Below are 13,882 nucleotides of genomic sequence, written 5' to 3'. Positions count from 1 at the left end.
CTGGTACACCCACGGCGTTACCAGAGCGTCCACCGCTATTGCCTGAGGGTCCCTTGACCTGGCGCAATATCTGTCCAGTTTTTTGTTTAGACGGGACGCCATCATGTCCACCTTTGGTTTTTCCCAACGGTTTACAATCAGGTGGAAGACTTCTGGGTGAAGTCCCCACTCTCCCGGGTGAAGGTCGTGTCTGCTGAGGAAGTCTGCTTCCCAGTTGTCCACTCCCGGAATGAACACTGCTGACAGTGCTATCACATGATTTTCCGCCCAGCGAAGAATCCTTGCAGCTTCTGCCATTGCCCTCCTGCTTCTCGTGCCGCCCTGTCTGTTTACGTGGGCGACTGACGTGATGTTGTCCGATTGGATCAATACCGCCTGACCCTGAAGCAGGGGTTTTGCTTGACTTAGGGCATTGTAAATGGCCCTTAATTCCAGAATGTTTATATGAAGAGATGTTTCCATGCTTGACCACAAGCCCTGGAAATTTCTTCCCTGTGTGACTGCTCCCCAGCCTCTCAGGCTGGCATCCGTGGTCACCAGGATCCAATCCTGAATGCCAAATCTGCGGCCCTCTAGTAGATGAGCACTCTGCAGCCACCACAGAAGAGACACCCTTGTCTTTGGCGACAGGGTTATCCGCTGATGCATCTGAAGATGCGATCCGGACCATTTGTCCAGTAGATCCCACTGAAACGTTCTTGCATGGAATCTTCCGAATGGAATCGCTTCGTAAGAAGCCACCATTTTTCCCAGGACCCTCGTGCACTGATGCACTGACACCTGGCCAGGTTTTAGGAGGTTCCTGACTAGCTCGGATAACTCCCTGGCCTTCTCCTCCGGGAGAAACACCTTCTTCTGGACTGTGTCCAGAATCATTCCTAGGAACAGTAGACGTGTCGTTGGAATCAGCTGCGATTTTGGAATATTTAGGATCCACCCGTGCTGACGTAACACTACCTGAGATAGTGCCACTCCGACTTCTAACTGTTCCCTGGACCTTGCCCTTATCAGGAGATCGTCCAAGTAAGGGATAATGAAGATGCCTTTTCTTCGAAGAAGAATCATCATTTCGGCCATTACCTTGGTAAAGACCCGAGGTGCCGTGGACAATCCAAACGGCAGCGTCTGAAACTGATAATGACAGTTTTGTACTACAAACCTGAGGTACCCTTGGTGAGAAGGGTAGATTGGGACGTGGAGATAAGCATCTTTGATGTCCAGAGACACCATATAGTCCCCTTCTTCCAGGTTCGCTATCACCGCTCTGAGTGACTCCATCTTGAATTTGAACCTTTTTATGTAAGTGTTCAAGGATTTCAGATTTAAAATTGGTCTCACCGAGCCGTCCGGCTTCGGTACCACAAACAGCGTGGAATAATACCCCTTTCCCTGTTGTAGGAGGGGTACCTTGATTATCACCTGCTGGGAATACAGCTTGTGAATGGCTTCCAAAACTGCCTCCCTGTCGGAGGGAGACTTTGGTAAAGCAGACTTCAGGAACCGGCGAGGGGGAAACGCCTCGAATTCCAGTTTGTACCCCTGCGATACTACCTGTAGAATCCAGGGATCCACTTGCGAGTGAGCCCACTGCGCGTTGAAATTCTTGAGACGGGCCCCCACCATGTCTGAGTCTGCTTGTAAAGCCCCAGCGTCATGCTGAAGACTTGGCAGAAGCAGGGGAGGGCTTCTGCTCCTGGGAAGCGGCTGCATGGTGCAGTCTTTTTCCTCTTCCTCTGCCCCGAGGCAGAAAGGAGTGGCCTTTTGCTCGCTTGTACTTATGGGAACGAAAGGACTGAGTTTGAAAAGACGGTGTCTTTTTCTGCTGATGTGAAGTGACCTGGGGTAAAAAGGTGGACTTTCCAGCCGTTGCCGTGGCCACCAGGTCCGATAGACCAGCCCCAAATAACTCCTCCCCTTTATACGGCAATACTTCCATATGTCGTTTGGAATCCGCATCCCCTGACCACTGTCGCGTCCATAACGCTCTTCTGGCAGAAATGGACATAGCACTTACTCTTGATGCCAGGGTGCAAATATCCCTCTGTGCATCACGCATATATAGCAATGCATCCTTCAAATGCTCTATAGTTAACAATATATTGTCCCTATCCAGGGTATCAATATTTTCAGTCAGGGAATCCGACCATGCGACTCCAGCACTGCACATCCAGGCTGAGGCGATTGCTGGTCGCAGTATAACACCAGTATGTGTGTATATACTTTTTAGGATATTTTCCAGCCTTCTATCAGCTGGTTCTTTGAGGGTGGCCGTATCAGGAGACGGTAACGCTACTTGTTTAGATAAACGCGTGAGCGCCTAATCTACCCTAGGGGGTGTTTCCCAACGCGCCCTAACCTCTGGCGGGAAAGGATATAGTGCCAGTAATTTATTAGAAATTAGCAGTTTTTTGTCGGGAGAAACCCACGCTTTATCACACACCTCATTTAATTCATCTGACTCAGGAAAAACTATTGGTAGTTTTTTCACACCCCACATAATACCCTTCTTTGTGGTACTTGTAGTGTCAGAAATGTTCAATGCCTCCTTCATTGCCGTGATCATGTAACGTGTGGCCCTACTGGACATTACGTTTGTCTCCTCACCGTCGACACTAGACTCAGTATCTGTGTCTGGGTCTGTGTCGACCCACTGAGGTAACGGGCGTTTTAGGGCCCCTGACGGTGTCTGAGACGCCTGGACAGGCACTAATTGATTTGCCGGCTGTCTCATGTCGTCAACAGTTTTTTGCAAAGTGCTGACATTATCACGTAATTCTTTAAATACGATCATCCAGTCAGGTGTCGACTCCCTAGGGGGTGACATCACTAACCCAGGCAATTGCTCCGCCTCCACATCATTTTCCTCCTCATACATGTCGACACACGCGTACCGACACACAGCACACACACAGGGAATGCTCTGATAGAGGACAGGACCCCACTAGCCCTTTGGAGAGACAGAGGGAGAGTCTGCCAGCACACACCCAGCGCTATATATATATATATACAGGGATAACCTTATATAAGTGTTATTCCCTTATAGCTGCTGTTTATATTGTTATTTGCTGCCAATAGTGCCCCCCCTTCTCTTTTTTACCCTGATTCTGTAGCAGGTCTGCAGGGGAGAGTCAGGGAGCCGTCCTTCCAGCGGAGCTGTGAGGGAAAATGGCGCTTGTGTGCTGAGGAGATAGGCTCCGCCCCTTCACGACGTCCTTATCTCCCGCTCTTTTCTGTAAAAATGGCAGGGGTTAAAATACATCCATATAGCCCAGGAGCTATATGTGATGTATTCTTTTGCCAACCTAAGGTATTATTTGTTCATATTGCGTCTCAGGGCGCTCCCCCCCCAGCGCCCTGCACCCTCAGTGACCGGAGTGTGAAGTGTGCTGAGAGCAATGGCGCACAGCTGCGGTGCTGTGCGCTACCTTAGTCTGAAGACAGGACCGTCTTCTGCCGCCGATTTCACCGGACCTCTTCGTCTCTTCTGGCTCTGTAAGGGGGACGGCGGCGCGGCTCCGGTGACCCATCCAGGCTGTACCTGTGATCGTCCCTCTGGAGCTAATGTCCAGTAGCCTAAGAAGCCCAATCCACTCTGCACGCAGGTGAGTTCGCTTCTTCTCCTCTTAGTCCCACGATGCAGTGAGCCTGTTGCCAGCAGGACTCACTGAAAATAAAAAACCTAAAATAAACTTTTACTCTAAGCAGCTCAGGAGAGCCACCTAGCCTGCACCCTTCTCGTTCGGGCACAAAAATCTAACTGGGGCTTGGAGGAGGGTCATAGGGGGAGGAGCCAGTGCACACCACCTGATCCTAAAGCTTTTATTATTGTGCCCTGTCTCCTGCGGAGCCGCTATTCTCCATGGTCCTTACGGAGTCCCAGCATCCACTAGGACGTCAGAGAAATAGATTTTAGAGTGGTCTCTATTTTCCTATCCGCCGGGTCCTTCACCGTAAGGGAGCCCGGAGCAGGGAGCACCGCCTTTTTAGAAAGGCGAGACACTGAGACGTCTACGGCTGGGGATTCTTCCCAGAATTTTCTGCCTTCAGGGGCAAAGGGGAAGGTATTCAGAAACCTTTTCGTCACCATGATATTTTTTATCTGGATTCTTCCAGGCTAGTTTAAAGAAGTCATCCAATTCTGTGGAATCAGGGAATGTGACTTTTGGTTCCTTTTGAGGGAGGAAAAATGACTGCTGAGTACTTGCATCCCCCAGGAGGAGCTTTAACACCTCCCTAATAGCCAATACGAGGGGTTCAATACCCTGGATTGGGGTGGGATCCCCATCATCCTGTACATCAACATCACCATCAGTATCATATGATAGGAGTGCAGGTAGAGCAGGTTTCTGTGAAGCAGGCAGGGAGGGACACTTAGCAGTAAGGCTAGCCACTGCATGTTGCAGTTCTTGTGTCTTGTTTGCAGTTGCAGTGAGCTGAGATGACATATCAGACATCATAGTTTTTATAGCCCCCAACCAGGGGGGCTCCGCATTCTCCCCCACATTAGTATCAGCATGAGATGACTGACTACACTGCTCACATGATACTGAGCTGGATGTACTAGGAGAGAACCTGGCATTACACACACTGCAAGACTTCTGTTTTACCATAGTGTAGTAGAAAACAGTACAATATACACACACAGGACAGCCTGATATTATATATGACAAGCCTGACCTATTGCATGTGAGAGGAGACAGAGAAGAGAGGACTCCAGCGCACACAATGGTGACCGGCCCCAGTGAGGCTGTCAGCGGTTGTTACATCTGTGTAACCACAGTGAGATTCTTTATAAAACCCCACAGGGGATTATTGTGCACAATGATAGCGGCTCCCCCCACCCCTATACCCGGTACCAGTGTATACAGGGGCAGTTCTGGAGGAGCTGTGGAGGCTGCTGCAGCTCATGCAGAGGAAGACGCCAATATGCAGCTGAGCCTGCTCTAATGTAGCTCCGCCCCCACGCCATGGTGCCGGAGCTACTGCTGTATATTTATACTGGCCATGTCTCCTTATCTATGTACAGCCTCACATAAATGCTTGGTTCACCTGTGTTTAGCCAGTCTCACGCAGGGGCTATAGCGGGTCCCCCCCAGGAGGTTCAGCCGCACATTTGTCCGGGGGACCCCCCCTAGCGGGTCCCCCCGGTTGGTACTCACCACTGAAGATCACCTTCAGGCAGTGTCAGGGGTGTGCGCAATGCTGCGGCTGCGACAGACAAGGCGCCATGCCCCGCTGAACAAACAGCCCCTCAGGACGGTGGTCATGCAACGGGAAGCGGCTCTCACCTCATGAGGCCGGTGACCTTCCCCCCCCCCAAAAAAAAATCTCCCATAGTGCAGGTATACTGTTGCCCAAACAGCATACCGAAATCATTAAAAGTTAGAAATAAAAATGAAGGAAAACTCTGGAGCTGCAGAGTGAGCATCCTCTCCTGAGGGCTCTTTATCTAAACTGAGCTGTAGGAGGGGCATAGAGGGGAGGAGCCAGCACACCCAGTGGTAGAATGTTTAAAGTGCACGTGCTCCTTTGGACCCGTCTATACCCCATGGTACTAATTCTGTCTACAATATCCCTTATGGATGCTAGAGAAAAGTAATTGCAGGAGAGGGTGGTCCACAGTGTCCAATGCAGCAGAGAGGTGAAGGAGAATAAGCAGAGAGTAGTGACCATTGGATCTGGCAGCATGGAGGTCTTTGTAGACTTCAGCGAGGGCAGTATCAGTGGAGTGGAGAGGACGGAAGCCAGGCTGGAATGGGACAAGCAGTGAGTGTGAGGAAAGACAGGAGTTAGGAGGAGAGAGATGGTCGGTAGTTGGAGAGAGTGGTTGGTTGGACGAAGGGAGGGGTTTATAAGAATAGGGGAGACAAGAGCATGATGGAAGGCCGAGGGGACAGTGTCTGATGAGAGGGAGAGAATGAGATGGGCAAGATGGGAACAGGCAGAAGAAGAGAGGTAGCGGAGGAGGTGATAGGGTCAAATGGGGAGGTGGAGAGGGTGAGGAACGGCTGAGGGCCATGACTTCCACACTAGATACAAAGAAGAGAGATGTCAGAGTTGGTAGGAGGTAAGGGGGGGGGGGGGGTGTCAGGAAATGGAGGAGGGGATTGCTCAGGGTCTGGTGGGATGTGATATCCTGCCATAGGGAGCCAATTTTGCATGGGAAGTAGGTGGCAAAGTCAAGAGCAGAGAGTGAGGGGGCGGGGAGGGGGGGGGGGAGACGAGGCGGCTGGGGGGGGGGCAGAGGAGCGAGTTGACAGTGGAAAAGGGGTGCCAGGGTTTGAGGACTGGGAGGAGATGAGGTTCTTGACGGAAAGTGGACAGTAGGAATGCATGTGGAGTGCCAGGGTTGCGGTGTCGTCACATCAGGTGAGGGGGATAGAAGGGGACAGGCAGGGGAGGGGGATATGGGAGGCAGGTAGGGGGCAACTGGGAAGGGACAGGAGACACGAAGGGGCAACCCTATTCACCCCCTATGTGTGTATACCGCCCCCCTGTATGTATAGCACCCCCTATGTGTGTATACCGCCCCCCCATGTGTGTATACCATCCCCTATGTGTGTATAGCGCCGCCTATGTGTGTATACCGCCCCCTATGTGTGTACAGCACCCCCTATGTGTGTATAGCGCCCCCTATGTGTGTATAGTGCCCCCTATGTGTGTATACCGCCCCCTATGTGTGTATAGCGCCCCCTATGTGTGTATAGCGCCCCCCCCTGTAGGTATAGCACCCCCTATGTGTGTATACCGCCCCCCCATGTGTGTATACCACCCCCTATGTGTGTATAGCGCCGCCTATGTGTGTATACCGCCCCCTATGTGTGTACAGCACCCCCTATGTGTGTATAGCGCCCCCTATGTGTGTATAGTGCCCCCTATGTGTGTATAGCGCCCCCTATGTGTGTATAGGGCCCCACTGTATGTATAGCACCCCCTATGTGTGTATAGCGCCCCCTATGTGTGTATAGTGCCCCCTATGTGTGTATAGCGCCCCCTATGTGTGTATAGTGCCCCCCTGTATGTATAGCACCCCCTATGTGTGTATACCGCCCCCCCATGTGTGTATACCACCCCCTATGTGTGTATAGCGCCGCCTATGTGTGTATACCGCCCCCTATGTGTGTACAGCACCCCCTATGTGTGTATAGCGCCCCCTATGTGTGTATAGTGCCCCCTATGTGTGTATACCGCCCCTATGTGTGTATAGCACCCCCTATGTGTGTATAGCGCCGCCTATGTGTGTATACCGCCCCCCTATGTGTGTATAGCACCCCCTATGTGTGTATACCGCCCCCTATGTGTGTGTACCGCCCCCTATGTGTGTATAGCGCCCATGTGTGTATACCGCCCCCCCATGTGTGTATACCGCCCCCCCATGCGTGTATAGCGCCCCCTATGTGTGTATAGTGCCCCTATGTGTGTATAGCGCCCCCTATGTGTGTATACCGCCCCCCATGTGTGTACAGCACCCCCCATGTGTGTATAGCGCCCCCTATGTGTGTATACCGCCCTTGTGTGAACAGCACCCCCTATGTGTGTATAGTGCCCCTATGTGTGTATACCGCCCCCCATGTGTGTATAGCGCCCCCCATGTGTGTATAGCGCCCCCCATGTGTGTATAGCGCCCCCCATGTGTGTATAGCGCCCCCATGTGTGTATACCGCCCCCCATGTGTGTATAGCGCTCCCTATGTCTGTATACCGTCCCCTATGTGTGTATAGCACCCCTTATGTGTATACAGCGCCCCCCTATGTGTGTATAGCGCCCCTTATGTGTGTATAGCGCCCCCTATGTGTGTATACCGCCCCTATGTGTGTACAGCACCCCCTATGTGTGTATAGTGCCCCTATGTGTGTATACCGCCCCCCATGTGTGTATAGCGCCCCCTATGTGTATATAGCGCCCCCCTATGTGTGTATAGCGCCCCCCTATGTGTGTATACCATCCCCTATATGTGTATAGCGCCCCCTATGTGCATATAGCGCCCCCTATGTGTATATAGCGCCCCCTATGTGTGTATAGCGCCCCTATGTGTGTATACCGCCCCCCATGTGTATATAGCGACCCCCTATGTGTGTATAGTGCCCCTATGTGTGTATAGCGCCCCCCTATGTGTGTATAGTGCTCCTATGTGTGTATAGCGCCCCCTATGTGTGTATAGCGCCCCCTATGTGTGTATACCGCCCCCCTGTGTGTATAGCACCCCCTATGTGTGTATACCGCCCCCCCATGTGTGTATACCGCCCCCTATGTGTGTATAGCGCCGCCTATGTGTGTACAGCACCCCCTATGTGTGTATAGCGCCCCCTATGTGTGTATAGCGCTCCCTATGTGTGTATAGTGCCCCCTATGTGTATATACCGCCCCCTATGTGTGTATAGCGCCCCCCTGTGTGTATAGCACCCCCTATGAGTGTATACCGCCCCCCTATGTGTGTATACCGCCCCCCATGTGTGTATAGCGCCCCCCATGTGTGTATAGTGCCCCTATGTGTGTATACCGCCCCCATGTGTGTATAGCGCTCCCTATGTGTGTATACCGTCCCCTATGTGTGTATAGCACCCCCTATGTGTATATAGCGCCCCCTATGTGTGTATAGCGCCCCCCTATGTGTATAGTGCCCCTATGTGTGTATACCGCCCCCCATGTGTGTATAGCGCCCCCTATGTGTGTATAGCGCCCCTATGTGTGTATACCGTCCCCTATGTGTGTATACCGTCCCCTATGTGTGTATACCGCCCCCCCATGTGTGTATAGCGCCCCCTATGTGTGTATACCGCCCATGTGTGTACAGCACCCCCTATGTGTGTATAGTGCCCCTATGTGTGTATAGCGCCCCCTATGTGTGTATAGCGCCCCCCATGTGTGTATAGCGCCCCCCATGTGTGTATAGCGCCCCCCATGTGTGTATAGCGCCCCCCATGTGTGTATACCGCCCCCCATGTGTGTATACCGCCCCCCATGTGTGTACAGCGCCCCCCATGTGTGTATAGCGCCCCCCATGTGTGTATAGTGCCCCTATGTGTGTATACCGCCCCCCATGTGTGTATAGCGCTTACTATGTGTGTATACCATCCCCTATGTGTGTATAGCACCCCCTATGTGTATATAGCGCCCCCCTATGTGTGTATAGCGCCCCCTATGTGTGTATACCGCCCCTATGTGTGTACAGCACCCCCTATGTGTGTATAGTGCCCCTATGTGTGTATACCGCCCCCCATGTGTATATAGCGACCCCCTATGTGTGTATACCGTCCCCTATGTGTGTATAGTGTCCCCTATGTGTGTATAGTGCCCCCTATGTGTATATAGCGCCCCCTATGTGTGTATAGTGCCCCTATGTGTGTATAGCGCCCCCTATGTGTGTATACCGCCCCCCATGTGTGTATAGCACCCCCTATGTGTGTATACCGCCCCCCATGTGTGTATAGCGCTCCCTATGTGTGTATACCATCCCCTATGTGTGTATAGCACCCCCTATGTATATATAGCGCCCCCTATGTGTGTATAGCGCCCCCTATGTGTGTATAGCGCCCCCTATGTGTGTATAGCGCCCCCTATGTGTGTACAGCGCCCCCTATGTGTGTATAGTGCCCCTATGTGTGTATACTGCCCCCTATGTGTATATAGCGACCCCCTATGTGTGTATACCGTCCCCTATGTGTGTATAGTGCCCCCTATGTGTATATAGCGCCCCCTATGTGTGTATAGCACCCCCTATGTGTGTATACCGCCCCCCATGTGTGTATACCGCCCCCCATGTGTGTATACCGCCCCCCATGTGTGTATACCGCCCCCCTGTGTGTATAGCGCCCCCTATGTGTGTATAGCGCTCCCTATGTGTGTATAGCGCCCCCTATGTGTATATAGCGCCCCCTATGTGTATATAGCGCCCCCCTATGTGTATATAGCACCCCCGTGTGTATAGTGCCCCTATGTGTGTATACCGCCCCCCATGTGTGTATACCGCCCCCCATGTGTGTATACCGCCCCCCATGTGTGTATACCGCCCCCCTGTGTGTATAGCACCCCCTATGTGTGTATAGCGCCCCCTATGTGTGTATAGTGCCCCCTATGTGTGCATAGCGCTCCCTATGTGTGTATAGTGCCCCCTATGTGTATATACCGCTCCCTATGTGTGTATAGCGCCCCCTATGTGTGTATACCGCCCCCCTATGTGTGTATAGCACCCCCTATGAGTGTATACCGCCCCCCCCTATGTGTGTATACCGCCCCCCATGTGTGTATAGCGCCCCCCATGTGTGTATAGTGCCCCTATGTGTGTATACCGCCCCCCATGTGTGTATAGCGCTCCCTATGTGTGTATAGCGCCCACATGTGTGTATAGTGCCCCTATGTGTGTATACCGCCCCCCTATGTGTGTACAGCGCCCCCCTATGAGTGTATATCGCCCCCCTATGTGTGTATACCGCCCATGTGTGTATAGCGCCCCCCATGTGTGTATAGTGCCCCTATGTGTGTATACCGCCCCCTATGTGTGTATAGCGCCCCCTATGTGTGTATAGCGCCCCCTATGTGTGTATAGCGTCCCCTATGTGTATATACCGTCCCCTATGTGTATATAGCGCCCCCTATGTGTGTATAGCGCCCCCCTATGTGTATAGTGCCCCTATGTGTGTATACCGCCCCCATGTGTGTATAGCGCCCCCTATGTGTATATACCGCCACCCTATGTGTGTATAGCGCCCCCCATGTGTATAGCGCCCCCCATGTGTGTATAGTGCTTCTATGTGTGTATAGCACCCCCTATGTGTATATAGCGCCCCCTATGTGTATATAGCGCCCCCTATGTGTGTATACCTCCCCCTATGTGTAACAAGCTTGTATGAGCAGTGACATCAGTGTGAGCAGTGCTGTGTGTGTATGACACGGGTAATATACTCCCCATGCACCACACACTGCAGCACATACACCCTGCCCGGCAGGAGACAGGGAAGAGGCAGGAGAGGGGGCAGCGGCCATTACCTGGAGGAGACCGGGGGCGGAGCTGTGTGTACAGGAAGGGGCGGGGTACTGTTTCCGGGTCACCGTCTAGAGCATGGGATCAGCCACCAGCCCCGCCCACTGTCTCATAGGCTGTAGCAACCCGTCACTCAGCCAGCCCCGCCCCTGTCTCTAGCTATTGGTCGCAGGGTCCAGTCACTCAGTCACATTTCTCCCGCCCATTGCTCGCAGCCCCGCCCCCTCACCCTCCTACACATGTCACGATGAGTGACGGGACAGTCCGACCAATGGCGAGTAGAGTGGGCGGGGCTGTATGTTGACTTCTTGGTGTATGAAATAAGGTGTGGGCGGGGCTAGAAGATGAGTGACGGGATACTACAGCCTATGAGCAGGAGAGCTACTGGTTGCTTAGTGACTGCGGCTGTGCCTACCCATAATCCCATGCGCTCCCCTCCAGTATATACAGGTCAGTAGCATAGTTTTTTCCCCAAGTTGCTTTATTTATATTTATATATATCTATCTATATCTATATATATACATTTATATTATGTTTCTTTGGTGGTTGCTTGTGTTTGGGCTTTTTTTATATTTTTTATTTTTTTTATGTTATTACTGGCACCGCCCATCAGAGACGGGTGAGAAGCTGCGGATGAATAGAATAATTGGGGTGTGACATTGTGTCACATGGCTGTGACGTGACAGTGAGATGATGATAGTGATGGAGCGCTGTTCTGCAGGGTGAGGAGATTATTCAGAGTTTGTCGCAGATTTTACTATTTTACCAAAATCTGCGAGCACCAGAATGGCACGCAGGGGGCCGCCCAGAACAGGGCGAGACCACCCGGCATGTGTGGTGCTGCCCCGCCATGCCATCGCAATTCACATAGTGACTGACCCCGGCCTATACATAAGCAGCGGCACCGCCGCCATGTTTCCAATCGCAGGAAATGCAGCAACATCATTGGCTGGCCCTGAAAACAGCCATGACACGTCTGTCGCCAGTGCTAGATTGAGCCTGCATGCAGACTCAATCTAGTGGGCCGCTGTGTGAAGTGAGCGGACCCCGTCGTCATCCCCCCTCGCATCGCACTGTGCTGAGCGTGGGGAGAAATGTGTGCTGAGCCGTCTGTGTTAAGATCGCCCCCGTCAGTATCCCCCTTACCACCGACTGGAGGGGATGTAGTTACCCAGCTGTCGTGATCCCGGCATTAAGGATCCTGATGCCGAAATCCTGACTGACGGGAATGCCGTCAGCGCTCGCCACGGGTTTTCCCACTCATGGGTGTCCACTACACCCATAGAGTGACAATAAAACCTGTGGTGACTGCAGTGAGCCACCGTGCCGTGGCGAATGCACTCTTTGCGCTTGCCCCGCTGCCAGTATTCTTGCGGCCAGGATGCCGCTGTTGGTATATTGACCCCTGGCACCCCGTCTGCCGGGATATCATTACCATCCCGACTTGAGAACCAGATACCAGAAGAAAAAGTTCAAGAAACTGAAACTATCCACCTGACTTCAAGATCCAGAACTTATCTTCAGTCCATCCAGCAGCCAGACATAGCACCAATAATTACACTATATCCAAAAACTTAAGTTGGGCTTTTTTGGCAGCTTTTTAGTAACGGTTTGAGCTTGTTTTGGGCTTATTTTTTAGTCATCAGTTGCTTGTTTTTCATTTAATAGTTGGCAACACTGGTCAGTACTTATTGCATATATACTTACACTGATATATATATATATAGTAGAGAACTCCAAAGGATTTGGAAGGTGCACTCGCACTAGTAAAGAATTGTAGAACCTTCTTTAAAATCACCAATACTTTTATTGTCGATGTTTCGGTCTGATAACAGGCCTTTTTCAAGACAGGTGATATATCATCTTCATCAATTCATCATCATAGACAACTCATTTGTAGTCTGCAAAAAACACAGTGGTATACAGTCACAAGCAATATGCCTCACCGGCCCCCGTGGGCACCCGACAGTGACACTATTGGACCCATCACCAACAGACATCCATTGGAAGTGTTCCTAGAGGGTATAACCATCCTCCTTTTAATACCTGAGAAACATCAATAGTGTTCACTCTAGGAATTTTTTAGGGCAGGGTGCTGATCACGGGTAGGGCACATTTTTCATTCGGGAGGGCACATTTTTCGTTCGGGAGGGCACATTTTTCAATTAGAAGGGCAAAATTAGGTACATACTATAATGCTTGGTCCTCCCATTCCCACATGATAAAGAATGGGCAGTGCGCGCCAAAGGCGAAAATTTAGGGGCGTTGTTTTTCGTGGGGTTAGGGGCATGGCCACATAATAGTGGCAATTCACATTACACCACACAATAGTGCAGCTAATACACACTGCACCAGGTAGAACCTCCTATACACACTGCGACAGGTAGAGCACGTTATACATATTGCGCCAGGCAGAGCACATTCTACACTTTGCGCCAGGCAGAGCACGTTATACACATTGCACCAGGTAGAGCACGTTATACACACTGCGACAGGTAGAGCACGTTATACATATTGCGCCAGGCAGAGCACATTCTACACTTTGCGCCAGGCAGAGCACGTTATACACATTGCACCAGGTAGAGCACGTTACACACATTGCAGCAGGTAGAGCAGGTTATACACATTGCACCAGGTAGAGCACGTTATACACATTGCAGCAGGTAGAGCACATTATACACATTGCAGCAGGTAGAGCGCGTTATACACATTGCAGCAGGTAGAGCACGTTATACACATTGCACCAGGTAGAGCACGTTATACACATTGCACCAGGTAGAGCACGTTATACACATTGCAGCAGGTAGAGCACGTTATACACATTGCACCAGGTAGAGCACGTTATACACATTGCAGCAGGTAGAGCACATTATACACATTGCAGCAGGTAGAGCGCGTTA

General features: G+C 51.6%; 1 protein-coding gene across 3 annotated transcripts in view; it reads right to left on the bottom strand.

The window, feature by feature from the left end:
* Positions 1–11,045, bottom strand: part of LOC134983304 (oocyte zinc finger protein XlCOF6-like) — a 51,277-nt gene extending 40,232 nt beyond the window's left edge. For all 3 annotated transcript variants that reach the window (XR_010191623.1, XM_063949017.1, XM_063949018.1), the window contains exon 1: positions 10,987–11,045. The gene's annotated coding sequence lies outside the window, so the exon portion shown is untranslated. The remainder of the gene's footprint in view (positions 1–10,986) is intronic.
* Positions 11,046–13,882: the final 2,837 nt, after the last annotated feature.

This window comes from Pseudophryne corroboree, assembly GCF_028390025.1.
Source record: "Pseudophryne corroboree isolate aPseCor3 chromosome 3 unlocalized genomic scaffold, aPseCor3.hap2 SUPER_3_unloc_12, whole genome shotgun sequence".
NCBI lineage: Eukaryota > Metazoa > Chordata > Amphibia > Anura > Myobatrachidae > Pseudophryne > Pseudophryne corroboree.
Note: the sequence above shows the minus strand (reverse complement) of the source record. Positions and strands in the feature narration are given on the sequence as shown.